Here is a 15,836-nt window from a genome sequence, read left to right as displayed (position 1 = left end):
AGCACCGTTGAGCTGTCGGTGGCCACCTCATAGCTACGAGACTTCTGACAGTTTGTGAGGCCGCCACGAGCGCCCCGGGGGCGCTATGGTCGCGCTTGAGGCGACGGCACGCAACGAAACTTTTTTGGCGGGTGTGAAACTCAAATTTGTTGATGCTAGCGACGGTCGGCGTCGCTGCCGATCCCATAGAGATGGACGATTATAGACGTGTTGCGTAAATAACAGGCTGGAATAATGTAATGTTGTTCTATTCAATAAGTATATGGTTTATTGATTTCGCGATGATCAATCAATGTGTTTATTCGTAAGAACAGGTGTACTGCTTTGTCTGGCTGCTCTACGGTGATGTTGAAAGGTTGATGAGTTAGTTATCGGCTGTAAGCGTCACGCGTTACAATTTATCGGGGAAAACCGCTCGTATGATTTGGTGGAAAGTTATAATTGGTCAAAGGTATTTGCGTTACTGTGGTGGAAACGTAACTTATATGTAAAAAATGAGATCGTCGAATACCAATAGCGTTTCGTGTGAAAAATTTTTGATTGTCCACAATTACATATATTGTATATTGTCATATTGATATAAGCTTTACAGATATAGATAAAACATTTTCGTATGGACTTTCGGCGACGCTACAATTAAATATACATCATATACAAATAAAAGCTGCAGGGCATTCAGAGAGTTTCGAAATTCTGTTAGAGACAAACCGAAGCTTCTAGATTTTGGGAAAGACAGTCCTTTCACGTTGTGCTTTTGTTATCTTGTAATAAATATTATTTAGTTAGCCACCGGCAGTTGTGCACAAAGCTACATAATAGAGAATGCCAAACCTTAGACTATCCTGCAAAAAGAACTATGGTTTGCTATCAGTGTGAAAAAGCGCTCTGTTCCTTAAGTAGGTTCCTCTTCTATTCTAATAATAATAATAATCGAATTGTGCGTTCTATGTATCTATTTTTTTTTTATGTATGTACAGATAAAAGGATACGCTCATAACCAGCAAACGTTGCCAAATTTTTCATAGAGTTGAGTAGCTGTCCTTACGCTGAATGGAAAAACAAGGGCCGCCGATATGACAGTTTTAAATAGACACAGAGGTCGTGAATGGCTACACGTTATTACATGCTCATAAAGTCTTTCTTCTTCCGAAACTTGAATCGGGACACGTTCAAAATCATTAAGCCTATATAAAATGCATATATGAGCCCCCTCACACTAGACCTACGTAAAAAGCTCTCTTATTACAATTTCGACCCTGTGTCAAGTTTAGCAATAATCTCTGGCACTGGGATTTCGAACGTGTTCCATATTCATATGTCAATTATCTCACTCTCCCGTTGCCGTTAGGCTGTCGCTAAATTATCGTTGGCCCGGTTCCGCTTTGCGGCCTTAACATTCGAAGTGTCGAGCGAGAATGGGCGCGGTAAACAAAACAAGTACACACACTTTATGAAATATGTGTAGAAGTTAAATTTTGCTCAAACGAAAATCAAATTCTGCCCTGGTTCTATAGAGTAACTGTCGCACTGGTGTAGCTCAGAAGTTCGCACCTATTTTTTTTTTTTAATTATTCTCATATCATCTTTACTGTAGGCTTCTGTAGTCACGTCGAGCTCACACGCAACACTCGGCAAAACCGTCTTCGAGACGATTAGCACGTACATACAAGCTTCCTTGTTTAAAAGTATAGTATCAAATACTTGATCGCTCTTCTTGAACTTTCGCTGTGGCTCAACGGTTATGGACATTATGGGACAACTTGCCGGCGAACTTGCTAGCGCTATTTAGCCTATAGGCGAGGACGTAGCATAAAGAGGTAGAAATATTAACAAATCCACGCGTGAATCTTCGAAGAGAAACTATTGGAAGACCTCTAATTTGGCTACGATGTTTATTCTCTTTTCTATACAAACAGTTACGTATGTCAATTAATGCAGCAGTGCAAGTGTTTCAAGTGATTGCCTTTTAATAGTTTTACCATTAAATTCTAAGCTGCGAGGCCCTAAGTGAGCCAGCTATGTCTCAGACAAGAGCCTCTAACTTATCAGATGTACCATGTCACGGATATGGTATAAGCTTTGTTCAGGGAGATGCGAGCGCCACTTTAGGTTATGCAGGTCGATCGGACGGTCTAAGAGATTGCAGTACGACCCGGACAACAATATAAACATAATTGATATATTCATTTTGATACACCGCTCTATAAGTGAGTTGAGTAATCGAGGATTGAAGTTGATACTACACCTGATTTCCATGCTTATTATATATTTGGGCAGATTAGTCTAAAAAAAAATGCCTTGTCAACATGAGTTGGAAGCGTGAGTCTACGAAAGTATGAGAAACACTATTCTTTGTTACAAGAAATTTTCTTACATTTTTAACTGTTCACTATTTGTATATTGAGATGCCAGTATAATCATCTCATAAGATCAGTTTAGTGCTTATATATGTATATCAAATGAGGCATCTACATTATTTTTTCTTTAGGAGAAAACTTTTTGTACGTTGTTTTTGAGAATGTATTTAAACAATGACAAATAATTCTACTAAATTTTTTCCACGTACTAGAAATGCCATGTCTACTTAATCAGCATTATTCGCTGCAATTACAACAAATACAAATAAATACAAAACATTCATTTTTTAATCCGCAAATAACGCTTTAATAATAAGCGTGCATCAGGCAGTATTGGTTAGAGTAAACTCGTTAAAGTATCACGTAAATACGCTATATAAAAAAAAATTTGTAGAATTTAAGCTTGTACTAACAGCCGGTCAGGAGTCTCAAAAATGGTTCAAGAGGTACAAAAAGAGGCAAAGAGTTTTACAATAACGAACGGTAAGGGCTTATTATTAGCCAGTTAGGCCAGTTAATATCCTCGTCTCTAAAACGCAGATTTCTGTATCAAAAGCCAAGGTGTATTAAAACTGGGCGTTCAAGCCATTATGTTAAATCTCGTTTAAGTTTAGATTCGAGTCCTCCTCGAATTCGTCAGAAGCCGCAAGGAAGTTTGCAACGCCGTAAGGATTTTTGGTTCGTTTTTAGGTTATCGTAGTTCCGCGATGCCTCCGCACAGCCACTCACCGACCCCATGTTTCGGCACTAGCAGTGTCTTCCAGCAATATCAAAAAACAAAGTCAAGCAGACCATCGGCCATCGGCTCCATCAACACTTATAGGTACAGCCAAGTAATTCAGTCAGTTAGCCTGATAGACGGACGTTGCAAGTACTAATTTGCTTATTACACTGTTTGTTAGTCTGCAACACGTTCTGTTCCCACTTGAACCATTTCCATAGAATATATTATTCGGTGAAAACTATATAACGTATAGTACTGTGTGAAATAAGAACGCTCTTGTCGACAATTTTTGTATAAAATCATCATAATTTCTTGACCGTGCTTGACCCACAAACATTGCCCTTGACAAAGACATCGTGATATGATTCCGATACGAATTTCCATTCACTTCAAAAAATGTCTCATTTCAATATTTATTAAATGTCTTTTCGTACTTCTTATGGCATCCGTCCGTTTATTCGATGCTTTTAGAGACGTCTCATCATAAATGGTTTCCATACTATGAGACAAACTCAGAAGCAAGTATCGCTAAAAAGTACAATACGTCTACGTTATTGGAAGTAGGCTAACGCAACTACGGATCTTTCATGTGAGATGTAACTGTGGTATCATTTTGTTCATATTTGCAGAAGAAATGCAAAAATAAATTTGCTATAAATAAAATTGATGTAACTAACGATAATGTGTATGTAGCAGGGCACGTTGAGTCAACATTAATCCCTCGTCAATTACGAGAAAACGTTGCGTCGGCCGGGAATCGAACCCGGGCCACCCGCGTGGCAGGCGAGTATTCTACCACTGAACCACCGACGCCACATGGTTATGTGCCGCGGCTAACTTATCAAATAGATAAGACGAGAAGCTAGACGCCGAGCAATCTTTCGACGACGCTAAGTGTATTATTATAGGATGTAATATTTTAATTTTCGGTCGCTAAATTTTAGTATATTTCGATATTTTTTAGCATAATTTGCCCAATGAGTCCTGAATATATAAGAAGTCCAACCTGAATATATTCTGTGTGAGAAAGTGTACAGCGTTAGATTGAGACGTTTATAGGTTCTTCTCAAAAAGTCAGTTGTAACATACGTTGTTATACTATCCTAACAAACATTAGTGCAGAAATGGACAAATCTCAAAAACTAAGGTAAAAGTTCTGCCGTGACCAGGATTCGAACCTGGGTTATTGCGGCCACAACGCAAGGTACTAACCACTATACGATCACGGCTACGGACACCACGTTCGGTGTCGCACATCTGACAGAGCCAAAGCCATTGACAGTGCTAACCAGATAAAATTTCTAGAGAAAACAGTTATCATCTGTGTCTTTATCGGCACTTAGTTATTATCGCCTCTCATCTCTGAGTCGGCAGTTGGTTCAGTAACGGATATTAAGGGTAGAAAGGAATACTTAATCAAATAATTACAATACAATGTAGTTACAAGTGTCTTGCTAATATATGACTTTCTTATGACCGCCTGATACAGGTAAATAACAGATTGATAAGAAATTTGTGATGAGGTGGCCTGAATAAAACACTTCATGCACTTAGATTTTCTACCGTTTAGTTACATGATTGTTATAGTTAAGTTGAATTAAAATATTTAATTACTTCTTTCTAGCATTATGATTAGTTATCACTTCGCAGGAGCTATTAAACAACAGTTTCGGTAATAACAAATTAGCACCTCTATAATTTCAAGTAATTTTTGTCATTATTCGAATAACTAGTGGCCGACCTGAAAACTTCAAGGGCTATTTTGGTCTTAATTTACGATAATAAAATAAAGAATATTTTTATTGCATATTGAACTGACAAAATATGATACACGAATGAAAAAAATTTACATTGTAAACCAATTTACTTATAAATAAAATGAGAGTATATTAAAACCTGAAGTGTAGTAACTATGATAGTGATTTATAATAGAGACGTAGTCGATAAGTGCAGTTATCGATTTCGCATTCGATACCGCAGCAAAACTTTTCATCTATAGGTAAAACATTCAATTCTCCAAACGCTTGTTTAGGTCAGGGCGATAATATTTACCCACGGAGTGTCTCGCAACAGCTGGGTCTACAAAACCGATTCATATGTAATACAAATAACTGTAGCCTATTCAGGTACGCATACAAGGAGTTAGGTAGACCGCATACATGCCATCATAGTCTGGTGCTAATAAAGAGCAATATGCTTCTTTATATATAAACACAACTGTCGTTTCTAGGAGATATAGAGATACTTAGAGAAAAAAAAACCAAGATGACTCGCTTGGCCTGTGATAATGAAAATAATGTGTTCATTGGTAAAACAAAGGCCCGGTGTCAGCGCCCGTATCCTATATTAATAATAATAACAACAACTTGATGATAAATATTCCCTATGTTCATACTGTTGAGCCCACCCATTGCTTTTCGTACATGCCGTGCTGTCATTTACTAGCAAGAGCTGGGAGACGGCGTGTAACAATCGGCGAGTGGCGTGGTAGCATCGAAAGTGGTTCCTATCATTATTTCAGTTTTTAGGGCGCGTGTTCAAATCCCGCCTGTGACATAATTTTCAACATTTCAAAAACCTTCGACTGGTGTTCGACAGCAAATACTAAATTTGTATGACAGTGACGTATTTTCTTGATATATACACAAGTACATATAACCTTTTCAGTCCGTTTGACTATAAGTGTAGGTCGTGTGTTTGGATAATGTGTAGCGATTTTTTTTCTAGAAGTTTACGTCCATAGCTCGTTTTTATATATGTCGACCCGTACCATTGGCTGTTTTAGAGATCATCGCCATCCGATGATGATCGGTGTGTGTGGCTTTAGTGTACATTTGATAATTATAATTTCTACTGATGTCGTTATTGCGCATCATTAGAGCAAAACAGTCGTTGGATATCACTTTATCACTGTTTTTATTTCATTGCAACTCATAAAAGCGTAACAGAACTTTTTTGAATCTATCCCGAACGTTCTGTGCATAATTCGCGCTAAAAATAACCATTCTTATTTACACGTGCTGCACAGCGTTCATGTACCGTTAATGAGACCTGATGCACCGGTTACCATTAGGAGCCACTGTAGCCAATTGCAGGTTACAGGACAGGGTACCTGTTGCATGGTGCCTCTTCTACATTTAGCCTTCATTCAGGTACGTATTATAAGCATCGGTCGAAAAGCTACTTCGGAGCTAAAGAGTAAAATAATATGGAAAAAGAGCACATATCGACTTTATTTGTTTCGGCTGTTCTAATACCAAATATCAGCTCCATTGTTAGAGAAAAACATTTTGTCGAAATTTTTGTGACTATTTTATTTTGGGGACTCGAAGATCTAAACTAATGGATATTACATTTACAAAGTATATTTGAAGCAAAAAGTACCTCTTTTTCTTTTACATAGTGCGATAATTAGGATCCAACAGCGAGCCTTTTTTTTTTTAAATCGGATGTGGCCTTTGCCAGAAGGTGAGGAAAATCATATAAACAGTTAAAATGCATTTAGAGATTATTGAATACATTGTAATATATATATATATATATATATATATATCGAACTTAATGATTCGATGATGATGAATTGTTATAGTTTACGATTATTGTGAAAGTTTTATCAGAATACTTCTCGCGGCAGAAGTTCTTTAAGAACAGACACCCTAAGCGACGTACAACTAAAATACAATTCGGCTGCTCCGAACCGGTCGGTAATCACCTAATTGGTAAAGGTAAACCGCAATATGACGCTTTTGGTGACTGAGAGACCTTACGCGTAATCCAGGACTTATATTCAAAGATTAAATCAATCGTTGTCTCTCGAATTTGTTTGTCGTCTAGATTTAGCATGTTTTCCAGTGGACCATCGAGGTTCATCTCTTCAAAATTCGCCCAGAATGACTCACAAACATTGAAAGTTTTGCTGAGATACAGAAATTTTTTAAGGAATTGTAGTGCCTCGAGAGTGTACGCATATTCTTTTCGACGGAGCGAGGCGTCGAGTAGAAGATGAAGTGCATCAGCCTCAGCACAGAGCGCAATGAGTCGATCGGCATTCTTCGTTGGAGGGGTAAACCGAACAATGCTTCCGTGTATTTTTTGCTGGAAGGCTTTTTCAGGCAGAGGGAACAAGGCTAGGCATCCCGTCGCATTTCGAAGCTCTTTTGGTGCTTCAGTCAGAATGGCGTTCACTAACGATGTCAGTGTTCTCTGGTAAACTTGCACTCCGTCCCACGACACTAAGCAGTCAAACTTGGCAGCCCGTTGAAGAACAGAAAGAACGTCGTATTTAAAGAAAATATGTGGATTACTTTTACTTATGCGGTCTACCAGGCTTATTGTCACAAAAAGAAGGTTGTAATTATACGATGTCGCAATAATTTCGAGAAGTCGAGGGAAAATGTTCAAATGTTCTATTTTCCGTATGGCATGTGCCCGGTCAGGTAACCTATCGAGCATTCGATCAAGCAGTCCACAAGCCAGGAGAACAAATCCGTCGAATCGGTGCATCAGAAGCTGCTTGATTTCAGGCAGATAGGTCATTATAATGTCTGCTGACAGGGACGTCTCGGAACCCCAACCACAATCGGCGTGCGCAAACGAACTGATAATGTTTAAGAAGTTCTTTGGAAAAGAACTGCCGAAAATTCGGGCCGCGAGTGAGCTCGCCAGTGGCACGATATCACTGATCAGGTGCGGAGCCCCTGCAATGATCGAATCTAGAGCGAATCCTGCCATGCAAGCTACGTTTTTATCATCGGAGTCGAGGAGCATTAAAAGAGCTGGACAAGCTCCGTACCTTATTATGCGCATTTTACGTTCTCCACAACTTCTTGCCATACAACCAAGCAAAAGTGCGGCTTGTTTCTGGATCTTGGGGAAAGCATGGGCGTTAAGAAGCTTTACTAATTGTGGCACTGTATTGAGCTCGATAAACGTATCGAATGGTGGTGTGGAATTCAAAAGAATAGTAGTTAACATCATTGAGCAACCGCGTATGATCGTTTCATGATCCGCAGAATGGAGATCCTGTACGATTTTGGCGATGTTTTCCTTGTCATTGTCGTATGTCGCATGGACCTTTCTTTCCCTTCCAGCCCTATTTTGACGAAAAGGCCACAGTAGATTGCGACCAATGTTGAAAGCCATTTTAGGTCAAGCCAATGAACGACACTGTTGGCAGTTTACTCGAAGCTTATTCACAGATCGACGTTGCTCCTAATCTCGCGTTTCATGAAGATTGTAACTCAGTGATAGGGCACGCCAAGCTGATGTGGAACACAACCGAGGAAATCGATACGATGGTGTAGCTTTACCAGTGACGGTCCAATAACAGCTGATGGTTTTAAGCGCCATGTTGTTGCTTGTTCAGCGAAATGTCATCCTCCCCACCATGCGTCGCCACTAGTCTTGTTTAGAGCATTATAATGCCAAAAAAAAAGCTGACACTCGTTTTTAAGCCAAACAGATGCATAACGCTGAAAAGTGGGGATCAAAGAAATACCTCATTTTAAACGAGGCATTTTACAAGCATGTTTCTGCTTTAATGTATGTCGAAAGCATCAATTACCAAAAGAGAAAAATATCCACGTAGTTCGACACAAAATTATCAACAGTTTTATCTGATGACCATGATTTGCTGAGTTTTTGTGAACCTTGAGAAGCTGATTTCGAGGAAAGCCATCTGCTTAAATGGTAATTTGATTTCACTTTCGCTTAGTTTTGCCGAAACAGCCAGTATCAATTAAACGAGCTCCGTCTGTGAGAGTTGGCCAGTCCTTCTACGCCGCATTCACTGGTATATTCAGAACAAGGGTCAACTAAGGTTTTTAAAGAAAAGCTTTACAATGCTGCCAGTACCAATAGATAGCAATTTTTATTAACGAAAATTAGGTGAACTACTTCAGTAAAATATAGAGGTGTCGTCGGCCACGAAGAGCATGGACTCGTTAATAAGCACCCATATTTGAACAATAATCTATTATAGACTATCTATATCGTAGCCTATTATTAGACGTCATATTGAGTGTGATAATGTGTTGCAAGTCGGACGTTGCCCAATGTATTATTTTGGGAAATCTAGCAAATGAAATTTCGGATGCCCCACTTTATAAAGGTACCCGTTTTAGTGGGCACCACCGGGGTGGTAAAAATTTAATCTCTCAGTATAGAAAATATCTAGGGACATTTCAACTCCGGGACGACAGTTGTTGAAGAAATAAGGGCTGTGTGGCCGGCAAAGGCCAAAAGTCGTCAAATTATTATTTGATTCATTGATAGATGTAGGATTGATAGATGGATGATAGACATAGGAATAGATTGAGCAAATTCCAAGTTCTTAGTTTGACCCGGTCGATACGATCGTATACTATTTTTTAGCATTACTGATACGTTTGACGTACATGCATTTAAGCTCATGAGATGTACTCACTGAGACCAAACGCTAATGAAATGTCTAGCTATTGTTCTCACCGTCTATCAATCGTTATGGTTCAATGACGGGTATCGATATCGTGTTACTTACATCTGTGGTAAGCATTACCCTCTATTTGCGGCTACGCTTCAACCTGCAATCAGATATAGTAAATATATAAAAATAAATAAATAAAAAAAAAAAATATATATATATATATAAAGATCAATCAACGTACAGCTGACGTACTGTATTTCGTTTTTGTAGGCAGCTTCTGTCGATTCGTAATTTATGTAAGTGGGTATCGCTTCTCATTAACGAACTATACGCATCTACCGACGTCGTGCTTTTTCTGCTACTACAATGGTATGTAGCCGCGTTTTCTCGGACGCCTGTTTAACATACTGTACGTGTTATCATTTACGGGCATATCTGCGACGCGTTCGTACACATTATATTGTATTCGTTAGCCATCTCACTCGTTATCATACCATAATAATATCACGTGGAGGACGCGAGCCAACGTGTCACCCTAGAACCCACAACGCGTCCCCTTACGATGTTAGTAGCCTAAAACGCAACAGCATTTTCCGCAGATAGACCGAAAATTTCGAAATTAATGAAATGCATTTTTTTTTTATATCAAACCTATATATTAAGTAAGCTACGTCTGCAACAACGTTGAAAATGTCAAAATGAATGCTTCATGAAAACAACTGGACATATCGTTTTTACCTCGTTTAACACGTGTCACAGCAACTAGCGCAGGCTTGCAGTTGAAAAATAAATAGTTGTTTATATGTTAGTAACTATAACTTGTATGTATTTCTTATTTCACCGTGATGGCGTTTAGGGCGTCAATTATTCAAAGTAATATTTCGTTACTAACCGCTTTTTTTTTTCTCTACTACAACTTAACATCTGCAGCATCTAAGCAACTGCAGTTAAGATTTCCAATCACTATAGCGACTCAAGCTTAGCCAGAGAGTTAAAGCGACAAAAACAATACTTCCAGCAGAATTCTATCACTGGTATTATGTATATCACATGTTTTGAACCGACGTAGGGGCTTACCTATTGCACTTCCGGCCGCGAGTTTCACTTCACTTCACTAGCCCTATTTTTGCTGAGGTCAGAACAAGTAAAACAAGGGGCGACATCATATATGTATACATAAGCGAACTGAGTGGACAAGTCCATATTAACATTAACCCTTATATCTCTAAGAGCCTACGTACGATTCTTTACGCGAATGTTTGATCAATCTACGCTGTAATACCAAAATCAAGTTGAATAACGAAGCACGCTCTACGAAAGGTTACCTCCGTACATGTTTCGCATATAGATCTGTCTATTTTTCCAGTACTACTTTAACAGTGAAACTTTTTTCCCTCAGAGTCTTATATTCCATCTTGTAGATCGTATCATTGGTGTTCACAACACGACCTTACGACGTGCCGTTTTGACATATTTGGGTTTACTCTTTCTTATATTACACATAAGTAATTGAAATAAATCTTTTGTAGAAAATAAGTTCGAGGTGCTGAAGACAAAACTTATCTGGATTTCCAGCCTCATGCTTCTTGTAAAATAACTTCTAAATAAAAAGCATCATCAAAGATGGTGGTATTTTAAATGAGCACATCACGCACTTTATCACATATAACTAATAAATAATGTGTTAATTTAAATTATATTGTGAGTTACATGCTTGTGTACACATCTGATTCTTAAATTTATATCATTATTCGGCTGTTAAAGACAACCTAACTTTAAACTGTTTACCAACAGCCTAGGTCCAAATCTATGGGTGGTTCGAGAATCTTTATGGGTGAACCATTCCTAGCCACGGTAATTGGGTCAGTTCAGAATAGGCTGAGTCTAAAGCTAACGGGAACCTTATTGTTGAGTTCGAACTCCCACAACAACGTATCCCTAAGATTAGCATGCAAGTACGTTACCCACTGAGCTATCTCTGCTGACTGTGACCTATCTAGTTGGATGCTTCCTTTTTTTTCTTAAACAACGGCCATTTTTATTATCTTCTAGCATAGCTATTTGACCGTTTTTCTAGGTGATTAGTATTCCATAGAACAATCAGATTTTCTACGTTACGTTATGATTTTATAAACTCATTTTCCCTAATAGAAAATATAGTCCAGCCTTTAATAAGATATAATTACGGGCTCATTGCGATAGAGCCGATTCTTTGGATGGCAGACGAAAATTAGTTATTGTTCTACGCCTATACGCAGTACACGCCTTTTACTAACTTTATTGGTTTATAGAAATTGCTGCTTAATTTTGTTGCCTCTAAACGCCACGATTAAGATTCCTATGGGACACAATGAAAGATTCATTACACGGTAATAATTAGATTTAAAGGACCCAAAGAGGTATCAAGTGAACGCGAAATATAACTTCTGATAATCCTGAAATTTCGATGCCGAAATCAGCGGTTGTTTTGAGGAGGAAAAGTACCTGTCGCTACCTTAGACTCAACCAGGCGTTAGGTTTAAGACGTTTCAGACTTGTTGAAATAGATTAGGTCGAAAAAGTATTAGATCTTACTACATCGACAAACATGCATGTTTGTGATAACAGCAAAGTCAATCGTTGCTGGGACGCACAGAGTATCGTATCTTTCACCATAATGTATTAGCCAGCTTAAACCCATGTATATGTAGTACTTTATCTTAACCCATTTATTTAGTAGAAAATCAGCTATAAAAAAGGTGCTCTATGTGAAAATCAAGGTATCCAGCCCATTCTTTATGTATTAGACGTTTTTTTTTGTTACTAGTTACCCTGCTAGAGGTTAAGTATAGCTTACCTCATTTTTGAGCTGTTTTTGTGCCTTGCAGGCCTACTGTTGTCCTGATTAAGATTTTTCTATGAACCAGGTTGTTGGAATGAACGTTTTTAAAGTACTAAAATTTAATTAATAATTAAATTTATGATTAACAAAAACCTGACATTAGGTAACCAGGCGAGACAAAAAAATTTTAAAAAAAAAACATTAAAGCAAGCAATAAATGAGTTTGAAAAGAAATTCCTCGAACGGAAAAGGTAGAAGAAACTTTGAAAAGTGACTAAAAAACAACTATTTCGTGTACTAAATACTCAAGAAAAAACCAAAATTTGAGATAAGAGGTTAGAATAGTTTGTCCAGGCGTAACAGCGTTTCGGTTCGCGCTGGGTGTCGGTCGCCTGACGGAATAGCGGACGTAACATTTAGGCGAGTGAATTCATCGTTGTGTAGCTATAGATACATCTAAGTTATTCGACAAACAGCCTTCGCGAGAAGTTAACTCTTTGTGGTGCAAGTATTTTTATCACTATATCTCCGATTCTTGTTGTGATTCTTGACGACATTTACCGTTTTATCGTTGTAATTAGTGCATTAACTGATAACCGTAGTATTTGCTAGAGCGAACGCTAGTGAGTTACCTTGGTAGAAGGAGTTGATTGCCTTCCTTTAAGCCTCTAAAGATTATCACAAGCAGATCGATGACAACAAATCGATCATAGTGAAGCTACATGTGCTGATATTTCATGTGGCAAACACATCTTACCGCTTCCTACACATCCTACTTGATCCGTTCATGGATAGAAATTTTGGCGAAGAGTAACTGGATTCCATTGCTCAATATAGTACCCGAAAATACCAATTCATGTTACATCACTAGGTCAGTGATACGCTCTGCTGTCTCATTTCTTAAAGATCGCCTCAACGCGCCAGAAAATCGTCACTCTGGCAGGCAAAGTCTTGGTTTGATTTCGATTCATTCTTCCAAAACGGCGGAGTCTCATTACTTATATGGACGTCTGAGATCAGCTTATGACAAGTTACATGGTACATGGCATTACTATGACAGACCAGAAGGTAGAGTATCCGTCTAATATGTTGCTCGATAACGATTCTACAGTGTAAAGGAAAAGTCCCTTCCACTCAATCTATAGTTCATCAAATTTTCTTTAAATTTTTTTCAAATGTATCGTACTTAATTTACCCATTCAGCCGCTGCTACGCAGAGCCTTTAGTGACACATGCTTTAACGGCAGGCTTCTACATCTTTCTTGCCATCTATTCCCAATTACGCAGAACTTTGACGTTTCCATAAGCTCACTTAAACGTATTGCAAAGCTCCATACGACTACCGTATTTCTGCAAATTGATCTTCATTTTAAACAGACCCGATAGAGGCTTCTGGTAAACATCACCTTGTATATTAGTTACGTGCTCTCCTGATTTAACGGTTGTATGCTTTCGGACTATACCGTTATCCAAAAACTTCAGAGGTTCAATATGGGTCTGGATTCTAGCTCCTTTTGAGCCAAGCCTATTAAACTCCCACACGCTGCTATATCCTAATGAGCCTACAAGGACACGTATTATTTCAGTATTGATTTAGTTATATTATTTAGTAGTTAATTCTTACAAATAAATGTTCTGATGTCCCGACGAAGCGACTAAATTTTTGTCTGTGGAGCCCAACGCGGAAGGTTTGAGTTTCCCCAGCCTTATGCCTCCATCGAGCTTCGAATCATGTCCTTAAAGAGTATAGTATCTGATAGTGCCCACAGTATACCCCCATTGAAACTAGAGGCTGTTATTATTACTTAGCCAATTTAAATACCCAGTATTTTCTTTATTCTACCATTATTTTAGAAAACCGTTCGTTGTGTGTGTGTGTGTGTGTGAAACGTACCAGTTGATCTGGCATGAGCGTTCCAGTTTTTTTTTTATTCATCCACACAATTATTATCTAGCTAAGGCCAATCAGACCATATTGAGTTTAACGCATTTTCCCATTTAGTAATAGATAACTTTCGAGATGGCTTTCCCTAAAACCGCCTCTACGAAGGAAACTTAGCGGCAAAAAAAGTGTTTCGGCGGGAATAATTATACAGGCAGCGACACTTTGCCTTAAGATTAAGCATGGCTTACCTTAGCTGCTTTCGTTTCTATATAATGCCAAGTATCGCGTACGAGTAGACTTATACAGAGACCATTGATACGTTGAAGCTAACAATTAGGATAAAGTCGCTCAGTGATCGATGACTTTACTACTGTCGAATAGATCTAGCAATGAACAAACCATTGCCGTTCATCATTACGGTTATGCATGCGTCAAAGTTAGATACGATCCGATCGGGAAGCACTTTGATAAGTGCTCAAACATCGCTCATTGGAAACATCGTAATTATCGCGTTGGATGTATTGTGGATTCTGTTGTAAGCATAATCTTAAACGTTTGATGCGCAGCGCTGCTATCCTTGAGAGGGTACTCGAACAAAAACGGTGTGTTTCTACAGACACCTCATATAGGTTTATCTGAAGGTATCGCGAACGAAATTCCTTTAGAGCTATATGGAAGGTCTATAGATGTCCTTAATCTCAAAAATGTTTCGAGTTCAACGTTGAATGGTAAGTGTGCATGCAAAGGGTAACTATACCTATCTACTATACTATATAAGGGTTTTATACGAAGCATATGTATGACTCCAGTACTGCTTATGATGATTTGCGATTAATTATTTTACAGATTTACGTCTTTAATTATCTAACGTTAACCAGTGCCTGTGTCACACCATTTATGGACATTGTTACGATTGAAGATTAATTAAGGCGGGATTCGAAGATCAATCGATATTCGTGACTTCTCCATTGCGCCACAGTTGATGCCCCCTATCCGCCTAAGTGAAACTAAATTGAACTAAGGTTAATTAAGTAATCCCATAACAATTAATAATTTTAGAGGAAATTGCACGAAGTCCTAGTATTATGAGCACCTATTGTACGATGAATTGTCTTTACAAACGTAACTGCGGTGCACAACGGAGCATAAAAACGTATCTTAAAGGGAGTGACCAAACAGCGGAGTCTGGTGGAATCGTAAGATCCTTACACGATCGATTAGGTATAATAATAATAATAATAGAATTAGCTGAACTATTCCCAATTGCAATCTAAAGCACATCAACGTATCAGAGCAATGTAACGATCACGTTTTTTATATACGTACATTATCATCCCCGTATCAGAATACTTACTGTCTTGAGGGTGCAATAGAGACTGCGTAATCAAAAAATATCTACCCAATATTGCTTAGCATTACGCTAGATAGCTTACCTAACGGCACAAGATGGTATGAATGATATGGTTATAAGGTTTCACCGGTGACCGTCCACTACAGCTTGATGTATTACACAACAGGTCATACAAACGTCAAATTTGTCATCTATGTTTTACCAATTCCTTGGAGCCTCAACAACGAGTACACACCTATGTGTGCCCTATACTTTGCGGCCCTTTGCTATTGATTGGATAACTCGTGGATTTGTT

At 38.4% G+C, this 15,836-nt stretch overlaps 1 long non-coding RNA gene and 2 other non-coding genes across 3 annotated transcripts; 1 reads left to right on the top strand and 2 right to left on the bottom strand.

The window, feature by feature from the left end:
• Positions 1-113: 113 nt before the first annotated feature.
• On the top strand, positions 114-4,636 carry LOC111270673 (uncharacterized). The gene is made up of 3 exons (XR_002686401.2): positions 114-451; positions 3,048-3,180; positions 3,778-4,636. It is a non-coding gene; the product is annotated as an uncharacterized LOC111270673 (long non-coding RNA).
• TRNAG-GCC (transfer RNA glycine (anticodon GCC)) lies at positions 3,824-3,894 on the bottom strand. The gene has a single exon. It is a non-coding gene; the product is annotated as a tRNA-Gly (tRNA).
• TRNAH-GUG (transfer RNA histidin (anticodon GUG)) lies at positions 4,239-4,310 on the bottom strand. The gene has a single exon. It is a non-coding gene; the product is annotated as a tRNA-His (tRNA).
• Positions 4,637-15,836: the final 11,200 nt, after the last annotated feature.

Source organism: Varroa jacobsoni, unplaced genomic scaffold (genome assembly GCF_002532875.2).
Source record: "Varroa jacobsoni isolate VJ856 unplaced genomic scaffold, vjacob_1.0 contig00046, whole genome shotgun sequence".
In the NCBI taxonomy this organism is placed as follows: Eukaryota; Metazoa; Arthropoda; class Arachnida; order Mesostigmata; family Varroidae; genus Varroa; species Varroa jacobsoni.
Note: the sequence above shows the minus strand (reverse complement) of the source record. Positions and strands in the feature narration are given on the sequence as shown.